General features: G+C 42.7%; 1 non-coding gene across 1 annotated transcript; it reads right to left on the bottom strand.

The window, feature by feature from the left end:
* Positions 1 to 7,807: 7,807 nt before the first annotated feature.
* Positions 7,808 to 7,880, bottom strand: trnav-cac (transfer RNA valine (anticodon CAC)). The gene has a single exon. It is a non-coding gene; the product is annotated as a tRNA-Val (tRNA).
* Positions 7,881 to 14,707: the final 6,827 nt, after the last annotated feature.

The raw sequence follows: 14,707 nt of genomic DNA on the forward strand, positions 1-14,707 counted from the left end.
CATGCGCACTGATTCTGGCTTCTGTGGTAAAAATGCTATGTCCTCCTTCGGCACATTTTCTCTGAGGTCCAAACGACGAAGCCAGATGTCTGAATTTACTCTCCGTGCAATTCCGGTCTGGAAAAGCTGGATGGTCAGACCTCGTGAAGTTTGTGACCTTTGTTTGTCGATAGGACGCTGCCCCATGGATTGGAGGCAAATGTACTGTTTCAAATACTTTGCAGACAGTATGAAATCCTTCTTTCTATTTGGTAGTTATACATACAAAAACACACTTTGGATCATTTTGTTCATAATGAATGAGATGTCTATTGGAGTTGCTCTCCTTTTCCTTCAGTTCACCAATAACTTTGTAAACCCTTTTAATTCCTGTACTTACCCGAATGTCCATTAAACTTCGGAAATGGGCAGATTGCGATCTGATCTTTCCGATTCGTGGTCGCTGCTATACTCCGCCAAACTGAGAAACAACTTCAATCGCTTCACGCCAGTGAGTAGAGGTGCATTTATCACAGCATCCACACCCTGTTTATCAATCTCTCGACTCCCCAGGTTATGAGCACTCCCAGGTAACCAACCTGCTGCTGCATTACTTGAGTATTTTCATGGTTACTCTTCAATCCCATCTCCTGTAAGAGTTATTGTAGTTTCTCAAGTATTTCATAATGCTCCTCTCGGGTCTTTGTACGAGGAGATCATCTACATATTGAAGTAAACACTGGGGAGACGAAAGAGCATTCAGTCCATTTGCAAACCATTCGTGGAAAATGGTCGGGGAACTGTGAAATCATTACAGCAGACCGTTCCATGTATGGTGTTGTCCTTGCCAAGTGAAAACAAATGTATGTTAACACTCACTTTTCAATGCAACAAAACTAAATCATTACTTATATCCAGTAAAGTAAACCGCTTTGCTAAAATACACTGTCTAATCCTTGTCTCTGGACTCTTGACTACAGTAGATGTTGTAAAAGAATAACTCGATTCTATTCTTAGTCATCTCCGGTGACTCTACAACTTCCATTGAACTGACCATATGGGCGAATCATTAGTGGATGCAATTTCTTCCAAAATTCCTGTGGTTACAAACCCTAAATAATTTTGTATATATGTGCTTCTGCTTGCTTCGGAGATCCGTATTGTTTCCGAAGTTTTAGATTAGAGACTTACTATCCATCCACATCACTCCAACAGTACATATCCTGTCTTCATATTGTCGTACTGGAATATCAAAAGGGATCTGCTCTCTATCCCAACTGACGTTCTTGATCAGTCCGCAAGTCGATGAGCACAACTGAGTGGAGCAATCTGTTTTGTCCCAACCGTAATTTCAATGGTGCAACCAAATTCTCTCGTCGTGAGTACCTAGTGCATCAAGTTAAAATAATATCTATTTTTATTGTAACTTGGTGCATTAAATGTGGCTGTATTTAGGCTTTCTCCCCAAAGCAGTCTATAGTTGCTTAGGATTTATTTTCTACTTCTACAAATGTTTGGGTTTGCAGATAGTAGCATCCGACCTTGCGGTTCACAATAATGTAACCCGGACCTAACTCCATTACTGAGCCACCATGTAAATCTGGGTGTAGTCTGGACAGAACACAAGAACCGCTATTACGTTCAGAATACAAAGGGCTCAACTCTTGTCAAGCCAAACAAGCTCCGCAGTAAACATTTTGCATCTTTCCTTTGCCCTTTCTCACTGTAGAGAGCACGATTGATGTGTGTTTAAAGAAGTCCCATGGGACAATGCTGTCGATCGTCCTCCACGACCATCCATGCAGTCAATTCCAGACCCTCACCGCTGAAAGTTTTCCCTCGTTGTCCTTCGTGTTTCGTTAAACATTCAATTCCTCTGGAGTGGTGCTCCCTCGATAGTACGTGCGGTTTCTTCTGTATCCCTTAATTATTTATGTACAGCCAACAAACCCTCACACAACTGTCCGTATGACCACAATTCTTAACTTAACTTCAGTAAATGTCTTCTTTAATCGAGAAGCGCAACATGAAAAGTATAGGATACATTAAAATGTGTAACTAGAGTAAGTTAAAAGAAAGTAAATTCAAACAATTCCCTTATCTATTGGCGGCATTCAACACTGGTTGGGATAATGCAAATTCCACAAATTAATCACCATATGGGACAATCTGGATAAGATACGACAACGTCAGTGTGGTTGCCTGTCAAATCTGTTGTAATACTTGGCAACCAGAGACCAAAACCTAATGTGTTCGGCAACGATCATTCATTGTTCATGCGGCTCGTATTAACCCTTCACAATCGTTTTGGTATGATATACTGACGCCAAACTTGATCACTTCTGGAAACGTTTCATATCCAGTGAATAACACAAAGTACTGGTTCCGAGTCGGTTTGAAGAAACGGCATATTCTAGTTATAATGTCCTGGTTAAGATTTTTATTACGTTGTTAACAATGATTCAGTCAATTGCAAAGTCAACACAAAATGACTACTTTTTTCGGGGGCGGGGGAATAATGTACTGCCCTGGTGTTTTAGCGAAATATGAGAGGAGAAAGTTTCACGTCGGACATCGTTGAGCATCGAGGTCTTTTTTTTTTTGGTGTGGCGGGAACCGCAGGGAGGAGATCGGGAGAGATGGCCGTCGGATTCCATCCGACTGGAAGGTGCGATTGCAAGCGGTAGTTCGCAAGTCGAAGGAGTTCAAGATGGGAAGTTCCACCGGTGAATAGGGATGAGAGGTCGGCGCCGTGAGTTTCGGACACACCCAGGTTTTGTAAGATAGAAGCTCCAGCAATATGCACATTTAAACTGGCTTAATTACAATGGCGCCTTTTCTGTTTTTTATTATTTTATGTTCTTTTCTTCATAATAACTGTTTGATGAAGCTGAAATTAGTAAATGCAGTTTATTTATAAATGAATGGATGTACCATCTGTTACTCCAGCGGGTGGGGATCGTCAGTCTCGGACGGCAGCCCGCCGTAGACAAGCAAAACTGTTTTTCAGTCTCCGCTGACTTGCGGCCATCGTCACCCGGGGAAAAGGCTTCCGGAGTAATCCTCGAGGATGAAATCTGCAGCCGGGATCCCAAAGGCAGTTTGATTTTGTTTAAAATTCACTCTGGTAACCTCTGCGATGATAGTCGTGCCAGGCTGCATTGGCGCTTCTCTTCCTTTAGACTGCACCAGAGACGTGGGCAAACAGCCGTTTCCTCAAAACTCCCGCCCAGTCTTGAACCATGGAGAGGACATAGTCCACCAGACGAGCAAACACGTGATCCCCTGGGATCGACGGCTGCCTGCTACTGTGATCTGTTATTTCATGCCTACGGATAATTGTGTCTCGGCAGCATTTACACAGCATTCTCTCAATCGGGGTTCCACCGTTCCATTGTCTCAACTCAACTTTCCGCTTTGGTGAGAGCCACATCATACCGACCCTAGACGTGTATTGTTTGACAAAGGTGGCTTTCTCACCGCTGAGTCAATTGACTGTAAGCAGAACCGGCTATCGATACAGGTTTCTATCCAAGCCCGGTGACAGGTTTTCGTACTATATGTAGATTCATGAAGTCAAAAAATCACAGAGACACACAGCACGGGAAAGCGCAAATGGTCAATACCGAACAGGATTGTCAGCTTGCATCGTCTCATTTAGCTGGGCTTGGCCAATGTACCTCTACAGCGTTTTGGTATCCGCAGATCCCTTTAGTCGATGTAACTTTCCTGTGCTCTCTAAATGCTGTTGATCGAAGTGACTGAGCTAAGTTCTTGGCAGGTCATTTTAGACAACGGCAGAAAAGGTTAACTCTTCAGTTCCCCTGACATCCTTTCCCTCTCGTCATTAATATATGCCCTATACAACTAAATTCGCCATCCCTGGGGAAACGATTAAGCGCGTTATCTCTCGACATAATATAAGACGCCTCTCCGACCTTTCCAGTGCAAGAAGATCCAGCCTGAGGAATACGTCCCTCGAGTCCCGTCTTCATCTTCGATGATCTTCAATGCATATGTTCCATCTTGTTGGCACCTTCCCTGTTCAAAGGCAACTAAACCCGAACGCAATATTGCAAACAGGGCAAAGTCTGAAGATGCTGGAAATCAGACAGTGCCGGCGGCACTCAACAGGAAATATTACCAATGCGGTCGCAGCAGCGTCTTCTAGGTCTGCATCGTAAAATCGCAATACCTAAGCTTCATACCCTGACTGAAGTAGGAGAATCACTGTCCCAGACCAAGGTAGATTCAAACCCCGTGCTGCCAACCGCCCCGCAACAAGTTATTTTCAAATCTGCTGTAAATGTTGGTAACCAGCGATGGCCAACAAAACCGGAAATGCAGCAGTGCCTGCGATGGTTAACTCGTCACTGGGAATACCAGTGGATTCGATCTGATCTTTCCAATTCCCCTGAAAAGACATCGGTTAAGATAAAAGCACAGCACACTAAAACGTTCGGAGCTAAAATAAACAGTGAAAAGTCACTTAACCAACTAACTCTGTCAGCAGTGGAAAAACAAATGGATCAGTGAAAGGAACACTTTTGCGGAGTGCCTGCTGCTGTTTTTTACACAACTGCTACCGAAAGGCGGTAGGATGGGCAGGGCCGCTATTTATTTTGGATGTCGTCAGGAAAAATTGCCGGGGATCATAAATCGCTAGTAGACGCTTTCTGCAGTTGCTCTGGCCCTGTGAGCTGTGGGCTCCCACTCTAACGGTCTGTGTTTCACAGGTGACTAGCAATGTGTGGCTACACATGAAAGCCAGAAATACATATTTCACAACGAAACAGTTTCAAAGATGTCTGTAACGGTGCCTATGTGTTGAAAATCTTTTAATGTTTGCTTCATTGGGTGAGAAGATTGACTCAGCTCTAAGTTCGTCGCGCGAAGGTCTGTGTTTAGGATGCAGCCCAGCGTGTTTGTTACAAGAGGAGGTGGGTGGAGAGGAGTTCACTGAACAAACTCTTATACATTCCGGACAATCTGGCACGTCCTCTCCATGACCTACAGAATAAAGAGCAAAACATCCTTTCCAACAGAATATTCAGCACTGTTGCCACAAGGATTTTTGTAAAAAATATTTCCTAACATATGCAATAAAGATATACAACAGTTCATCCCTGTGCGACAGGAGAATATATCATAGTGCAATAGTCTCAGTTTTTCTCATTTCTTACATTGTTATTTTATATTATTTTACTTTATTATTGTTTATTTATTATCCTGTAAGTTATCATTAGTTAAGACTGCACGCTGATAAGTGTGTTTATAAAAGTTGCTGCTGTAACGAAAGAATTTCCCATTCAGGATCAATAAAGTATTGTTATTATTATTATTATTATTATTATTATTATTATTATTATTATTATTATTATTATTATTATTATTATTATTATTATTATTATTATTATTATTATTATTCCGGGCTGCAGTTACGCTGTGTTAGGTGCAAAGCCACGTTTTTGCAATCAGGCAAATTTTAAAAGTTTCAGTTTAATTAATTTTGTAAAATACCACAACTTAATTAAAATAAACATGCTAATAAATGTATTTTCAGCTGGACTAAGCAAATGACATGCTCTGCCTACTGACATCAACGTGCCCGGTGTTGAGAGGGTTATCAGTTTTAAGTTGCTCGGCATAAGCATCACCGAGGATCTCACGTGGTCTGTACATACCGGCTGTGGGCATCTTTTACCTCAGACGGTTGAAAAAATTTGGCTTGTGCCCCCGAATCCAATGAAATTTCAATAGAATCACAATTGGGAGAATACTGACTGGCTGCATCACTGCCTGTTTTTGGGAACTGTACTACCCTCGATCGCAGAACGCTGCAGAGAGCGCTGCGGACACCGCAGCACATGTATAGATTTGTATTTCTCACAATTCAGGACAGTTACAGAGAGCAGTGTGTAAAAAGGGTCAGAGTCACTCCAATCACTAACTATTCCATCAACTTCGATCCGGGAACGGCAACGCAGCACAAAAGGCAGGTCCAACAGACTCTAGGACAGCATCTTCCACCAGGACATCTGACTGCTTAATTGATGCTGACACAATTGTATTTCTATCATTTATTGACTCTCTAGTTGTACATATACTGTATGTGAAGGATATAATTAGCACAGTTAAATCAATCTAACAAAGAATATTTAAATGTCGTTTTTTATACTTCCATTTTAAAATGCTTGATTCATGGAAAATTTGGCATATTTTACAATGCATTTGTGTTTGAATATAAACCTTTTAAAAATGGACCGAAGACATTTGCACAGCTGCCCACTGCTCATTGCACAACTAAAAATACTCACAGGTTTCACGGGTCTACACTGCACGGAATCAATACTTCTAACGCAGCACGATCAGAGCGTCCGATGTGCCTTTCAAAGTTAGTTCCTTTCTCCTGTGGTTGGCGCATATCGTGATATTATCCTTATCCGTGCCTAGGAATTCTGGTAACCATGGCAGCCAAGGAAAATAGAACTGGAATATGAAAACAAATGTGTGAAACATAAGCGGGGATTGCAAGTGATCGGAAATAAACTCAGAAAAATAAAACACAAACGGTTGAAGAGCAGACGAGGTGGCCGAGAGGTTAAGGCGATAGACTGTTAATCCATCGTACTTTGCACGAGTGAGTTCGAATCCGGTGCTGATCGTGATAGGTTTATCTGGAGGCTGATATACCGAAGCTATCACTTTTAAGAATTCAGAGCCTACATCTTTTGTCACACGAAATATAGAGGGCTTGGCTGGGAGTTATGAATAATAATTCAAAGCTGGGAGTTCTAATAATCTTAATAAATTTGGCCATAATACCAGAAGATATTGGGGCAGAACCCGGCCATTCCGTCCGTTCCATTATGGTTGATATATTATCCCTCTCAATGCCTTTCCCCTACCGTATCTCCGTCACCTTTGACAGGGTTATTAATCAAGAACCTGTCAATCTCCGCTTAAAAATGGGATTGTGTTTTGGAGCCGGGACATAACGTTACAACTTTATAGGACCGTGGTCAGACCCCACTTGGAGGACTGTACTCAGTTCTGGCCACGTCATTACAGGAAGAATGTGGGAGCTATAGAAATCCTGGATTGGGGAGCATGCCTTATGAGAACAGGTTGAGTGAAAACGGCCTTTTCTCCTTGGAGCGACGGAGGATTAGAGGTGTATAAGATGATGAGGGGCATTGATTTTGAGGACAGTCAGAGTCTTTTTATTTCCAGGGCTGAAATGACTAGCACGAGAGGGCAGAGTTTTAAGTGCTTGGAAGTAGGTACGGAAGAGATGTCAGGGGTAAGATTTTACGCAGTGAGTAGTGAGTCCGTGGAATGGGCTGCCGGCGGGGATGGTGGAGGCAGCTACGATAGGGTCTTTTAAGAGTCTACTGGAGAGGTACATGGAGCTTAGAAGATAGAGAGCTATGGTAACGCTTGGTAATTTGCGTAAAGTGCGTACATGTTCGGAACAGCATTGCGGGCCGAAGCGCCTGCTTTGTGCTGAAGCTTTTCTGTTTGTCTGTGCTCGGTTGAAACCATAACGCATCCTCAGCTCTGCGACAACAGCTTCGAAATGCTAATTCTCCGATAACGCAGCCCGGATCATCCATAAATATCCATTTGCTCAAATCTGTTTATTTTCTCCTGAAAATTAAATATCATATTTATTCTTTCTTATTTATTTAATCTACATTTGTCAGGTTTGAAATACTACGTGCTGCTGCTAGGAAAGCGATCTTTCATGACATTTACACCTTGGATGCCCATGACAGTAAACTTGAACACGAACTGAAAAGTTGAGTCTCAATTTCATCCCGAAGAATGATTCTGCCCAGGATTGAACTGGGAACCTTTCGCGTGTGAAGCGAACGTGATAACTACTACACTACAGAAACTGTGCTTTTGAGCAAAGACCCGAGGCATCCCACCCTTCTCTGAAGTACAGCAATAAGAACTAAATGTTGCCAACCGTTCCGTTCCGCTTTCAATATCAAGTATTAAAATTATGCGCGATATAAAATGATATGCATTAACAATTTCATGTTGGTCAGGGCGCGACATGTAACAGGTAACTGAACTATGTTGGATCTATAAAGCAAGGAATAAAAACATCTTCATTAGTCTCAATTCCAGCAGTCTCCTCAGGGTGGCGCCCCGGCTCATGTGCTCATTTCAGCAATGCCTTTAAGATTTCTCACCCTGTCACTCTCGGACGTTCTCTTCACATCAGATTATAAATTAATTGAAGTGAGTGACTGAACCATGTGCCGATACATTTATAGACAACAGAATGCGTTTCAAGCCAGACATACTTGTGAGATGATGCCGGCTGTAGAGTAATGAATTACGGCCAATCGTCCCACCGAGTCCGCACCAGCACCAGACTTACCATCAGACTGATACTTCATTAATGATCATGTTCCAATCTGATCCGGCGGATTGCAACAAGACCAAAACATTAACGGCCAATTAAACGACCTATTGTGAACGAAAATTATATCGGTAACAATAACCTTCAGGAACGGAGCGGCAAGTCGATCAGCTCTGATGTCGCAGTGGAGTGATCGCATTGTAGCCGGAAAGATCTTACCATTGGAAACAGAAGTTCAGCATACCAGTAGAATCAGGGGAGGTGTCATGTATTTAACAGAGGTTGGTGACCACGCGACATGTGAGAATTAATTTATAAATCTGTCCTGAAATATAGCTTCATGTTGAGACAGGGACAGAGGTAATGACATGTCGATACCATTTACGGTATTGAGGCTACGATTAATATTTCAGGCGTGTGCCTGAAACTATTCGCCGATGCAAGTAAACATTGAGTTTAATCGACAGCAGAACGAACCAAGGCGAAGTGCAGTTAGAGCGTTTTCTGAAGTATGGCTTCAGGAAAGGTCGGGCTCGTTACTTCACTATTCTATTAATTGAATTGAGAAGACAGAGATATGGGGGACACGTGATGCCTTGACTCAACAAAGAAACCACTTATTCAGATAAGTTCAACAACGGGACGTGGGGCTACGCGTGTTGTACCAAAGACGAAAAATGCTTGCAGCAATATGGGCACATGTCTTGTAGTGAATAAGGGAGGATATACTGCGACGCTTGTAAACTCATGCTCTCTTGCCCAGATCAAAATCAAAGAGGTATCACTGCGAAGTTAAATAAAAAATAATAAGCACAGTGTCTCACAAGCACAAAATCAAATGCAACATTTCAGTTGAATGTTCAGCTTGAGAGCGCCCAGTCACCTGGGCGTTGCAAGCATTAAGATCATGAGTGCTCTAGGTAAGGCTCGAAATCACAGCCTCGGCATTTCTCCGCCGTGTACAGCCGTATGAGTACCGCGCCCTAACCGATTGCGTCACTAGAGCCTAGAGCTGCAAACACGTGGTTTTAACTATCTAGAAAGAAAAAAAAGAAGAAATTCATATAACATGGAGCACAGATCATAGAACTATACGTGAGAAGGGCTTTCGGCCCACAATGTATTGCCATATCAACCAGAAAGCAAATCAAAAACACTCAAACTCTAATCTCTCCATCCTACCATGTCCATATCCCTCAATCCTCCTTACCTCCATCTACATATCGAGACATCAAATGTGCTTGTCAAATAACAACTATAAATCTATCGATGATGCAAATATATTTGGTAGAATCGCAGATGGACCCTAGCGGGCACACTGGAGCGAAATATGCCAACTAGTTGAGTAGCGTCGCAGCAACAACCTTACACTGAACGACATTAAGACGAATGAACTTATTCTGTATTTCAGGAAGGATAATACGAAGGAATACATAACAATCCTCATGGAGGGATCAGAAGTAGAGAGAGCAAGCAATATTTCTGAGGACGTAACCTTGTCCCAACATATCGATGCAGTTGCAAAGAAGGCAAGATAACGGCTGTACTTAATTAGGAGTTGAAGAGATTTGGTATATCAAGGAACACAATCAAAATCTGCTCTCGATGTACCGTGGAGAGAGCTCTGACAGGCTGCATCACTGTCTGGTATGGGGGAAGGGGAGTGCTCGGTGGGTGGGGTGCTACTGCACCGGATGGGGAGATAGAGATATCGGGAGGTATGAAATGGGGAGCCTTATGGTCTTGTGGATGTACGCAGAGAGCTACAGGTGGTGGAGAACCCCTGTACAGATTAATGTCTCTCACAATTGAGCTCTGAGTACTCAGTAGATGACCTATAAGTACAGACTTTCCATGAACGAAGGTGGCAGACAATAATTGGCCGTCTGAATCTAAACGTAACAGCGGCATCTAAGCATACTCCGGGGAACAGGAGTACAGAAACTTGGATTGCAGTCGTTGTTATGTTGGAGAAAATGACACTGGAACTTTTCCCTGGTTTGAACTGTATCTTCATTACGTTAATGTTCATCCCCTCTTGAATCTTCCTTTTTACATTGTTCATTTGTATGTTCAGTCGTGGCGTGCTTGTCTTTAGGCCTGCGGACTCGAGTTTTCATTTTAGTTGATTATCGGCTGACAGTGCTTTGTTTTCTCAGCCAGATCTCGTGAAACTTCAGTTATCTTTTGCACTCTTGGTCCGTCCAACAATATATCATCAATGCTGTTAAATCTGGGACAAAAAGTGAGAGATTAAACTCTACCGACTTGTTGGCTACCGGATCATGACATTCAGTCGGCCTTTATAAATGCCGTCGAAGTAATATTCGAATGGCAAACTGACGTCATTTGCATGTCACAGCGTTTCAATCTTGTGGGCATCGGCCCAGTAAGATTGAGAAAATAATCATTTCCAAAATTCCAAAAGTGCTTCTCATTGATAATCTCCTTGTGAATTCCGCTCCATCAAATTCGCAATATCTGACACAACAGCAGGTGAATGAAATATAGTTAGAGGGACAAGCAGACAAAGAAACAGGCAGCCTGACAGACGGATAGATAGATAGAAACACACACACACAGAGTCAGACAGACAGAAAAAGCAGTCCAGAAAGAACTATAAAGTACAAATCAGTGAACAAGAACAACTCAAGATTAGATATTCTTACTCAGGGATGGATATTCTTAAACAGATGTGAGCAAGGGACATGAACATCACCATAGAAGAAACGAGAGAGCAGTTCAGCCCGTGTAAGAACAAAATACATCGATGTTTGTACCCAATCTTTGCACTTCGGTCAGGTGGATGATATTCATGCTCTGCCTCACGATGCCAGTGGAGAAGGCCATAGACAGGGGAAATTGTCCTAAGGTCAGTGGTATAAGCTTTAGCAGAGAACGCAGGAATATCCACGTGAACCTTTCGCAAGTATTCCCGAGGCCGAGCACCCAAACACGGTTGTTTTTATTCTAATGTAAAAGTGACATCATTGAGAACTAAAGTTCAGTAGCCTGCGTCGCCGTGTTATAACTAAATTGCTGCGTCATATCCCGACATCAGAAGACAATCAACACCTTCCCCTAAAGTACGATAATACTTCCACTTCCAATAAACCTATTCCTTATTATTAGATACGCCACATATGGAGAAATAGTTAACCACTACGAACACCTGTATGTCTCTAATATTTTTTAAACTTCTTTATGAAACACCTCTTCCTCCTCCGTTTCCAGAAGCGAATGATAAATTGTCCGCTGATATCGGAAATGTTCCATGTTCGGCAACTTCCCGGTGAAACCCTTCTGCATCGGTTTCCCTGCAATCACATCTAAAACTCACCATGCTCTAATCAGACCAGAATAATAGATCACTGCATCATGACCTCTCCGGAAAGGGAAGGCGTGGTTTCGGAATGTATTGAACTACACACTATCCATCCTTCATTCATGTTTGTAATCCCATTTCCTTGTCCTTCTCTAAATGAGCGCCAGAGAACCCCATCACTCTTAGCCAATTTCCCGACCATATTCATCCAATGAAAGCAATCGCCATGTACCTCAATATTTACCATTACGTACTCTTCGATGACTATTGATAGGTTGATCAATTTCACAGCATAACTGACGACCCTTAGGCTTATTACCGCCAGGAGTATCTGGCACTTGAAACGCTCTTATCTTTTATTCAGTTCACTCCATTCAGTACATAAATACCTCCAAGTAGCACGTCACGGCAAAAACAACAAAAAAGTCTGAATATACAATATCGCTATAGATTTAGAGCAGAAGCGCAGTTTAAATCTATCAAGTAAGTGTATGCCACTATGTACCTCACTATCAACAACGCAACCGATGTAGCGTATCTGACACAGTCATTGTTGGTACAAATGTAAGGAATGTAGATACTCTGACCATTGCATGAATTCAATGGTCATGTATACAATGATTGAAATACTGGTGGGAACTTTGAAGGGAGCAGGTTTGCGCTGCGAGGTACTGCACCAATTTGATGTGCATACAAAATGCAGGATGAAAGCAAGTTAGGTAGCGTCTATGGAAATGAATGAGCAATCGGTATTTCGGATCGCAACCTTTCCACTGGAAAATAAAGGGGTTGCGGAGGAGAGGAGGACAATCTACACGGTGTTACTTGGAGCCAAGTGGATGCAGTAGACGGACGAAATAAATGGCTGCGGATAATGTGAAAAAGCATAGAGCTGGAGATGAACGAGTCCAGTAGGAGAGAAGATCATGGGAGAAAGGGGCAGTAAGTAGAGGTGATAAGTTGGTCAGGAGAAGAGAATATGGCCAGAGTGGGGGAATGAAGGAGAGAGAAATTGAGAGGGGGAAAACGGGAAGATAGAGATATTCATCTTCATGCCATTATATTGATCGTTGCCAAGACGTAAGCGGTTACTCCCCCAACGTGAGAGTGGCAGAAGAGGACGCCATGGAGCGACATGTCGGAACAAGATTTGAGATAGAAATTGAAATGGCTGGCTACTGGGAAGTCCTGCTTTTTGGTGATGGAGCTGAGGGGATCGTTGGAGCCTTAATTTTGAAGAGGTTTCGGACAGGGTTTTCATAACTATAGATGTTGCCTGATCTGCTGAGTTCCTGCAACATCTTGTGTGTGTGTAACAATTCATTAGATTAACATTTTACATGCGTTCAGTATCTTCGTCAGCCTGGACGCTTTGCTAGTTTAAGGCTTCCCACTATCTTACAGTAGCCTACAGACCACATTGACAAATATATTTCTATTCCAAGATCTGCAAAGTTACCGGAGTGAAACCGGGCAGTGACTGCCCAGTGGCAGCATAGCATAGGACTATGATGACAAAGTCTATGGAGCCGAGGAATGGACAAGAAAACATTCACCACAGTGAGACCGGGAGGTGAGCCTGAGAGTGTTTCGCAACACCATTCACTGACTTCTCGAGTCGTCATCTCTTTGTCTTTGAGATTTTGCAATTTCACGACAAGCTGTGCATACCTCATCACAATTGGGAATTTACTTGAATGACATCATGTTTATTTTTAATCCAGTTGTTGGAAGACACGTCAGCTTTGTGCAGTATTGAGTATTCGGTGTTCTGGAGCGGGTATAAATGAATGAGCGTGGAGATTCATCGGCTCAGAGTTTCTTTAGCGAGATCGCTGCAGCTGGGAGCAGGGTGAATCTGACACAGTATGCTTGAAACATTCTACATTGTGAGGAAGATATATTACATGATTATTGCCGTTATTGGAGTTCCTGGTAAGAACATAGGTAAACCAAGATTTGCAATTCTGTGTCCACTGTCTTTGGACGCATTCAGTCGCCGACAACGTTGTGATGCCGTGTACCAGAGAATGCGCTGCAGACATTGTGACAAAACTCTGTGTTCGTTCAGAATATCCCTGCGTATAAACGGTGGTCTCAGCTGAATGTACACTGGAATTTGAAAGTGGGAGACAGGGGAGATAGAATCATTTTTTTTTCTAGATTCATGGCAGGCAACTTTGATTTATCAACAATAAGTCACTGTCAGAGTAAACACCGATAATCCAGTGCTCTCGGTATCTTTACGGGTTACTTGGTGTTTTTACGTGTCAACAGTAAACAATGATTTAAGGTCAAATTTTAATGTATTGTGCAGCGTTTTAAGAAATTGATTCAATTTTTGAAGGGAATGTGGGATGCGAAACGCCGGTGAGATTCAGCCGTGTGGTAGACATCACTGATGAGTTATATTCTGAACCATCGGGAGTTTCGAAAATTCAAATAGGTGTCGTTTTGTTTCCACGTCCGTGTTGTCAGTGAAGTGAACGGGGAGTGGAGAACGCACATGGTGGTGTACGATCGAGGTACCACGGGGCGAGGTTCTTGTAATTCTCCACTTTGGAACAACAAGCATCGAAACATTTAGAACTGTGCTGCAGTAAACTGGAGCAACCCCTAAAGGACTCAAATTCATTGAAGTACGTAGATTGCCTTTCCTTCGGAATATGGAAGCTTTCAGTGCCAACGTGCACAGTACCTGAAACGCTCAGGGATCAGGCAGTATCTTTAAATACGAAAATAAGATCTTTCTGACCGGGGACCTCGACGTATTGTGTACGAATTCGTCCAAAAGTATTAATGAAATTTAAAAGAAGCCAGCCGTGTAGGTGGGTAACATAAGGGAAGTCGAAGAGGAGACGAAGGCATGCGAGCGGGGAAAATAATTTTGTTTTGAATATTCAACTTTGTAAATGTACAGAGGCGGAGCGAGCGGGTATTCGCTGTATGCAGAGAGTACCAGAACGCAGGTGACGGGGATGCAGCAATCACCATTGCTGATAAGATTGCCGAGGTATCCAGGCTTT

The sequence above is a fragment of the Hemitrygon akajei genome, unplaced genomic scaffold (genome assembly GCF_048418815.1).
Source record: "Hemitrygon akajei unplaced genomic scaffold, sHemAka1.3 Scf000103, whole genome shotgun sequence".
Lineage (NCBI taxonomy): Eukaryota > Metazoa > Chordata > Chondrichthyes > Myliobatiformes > Dasyatidae > Hemitrygon > Hemitrygon akajei.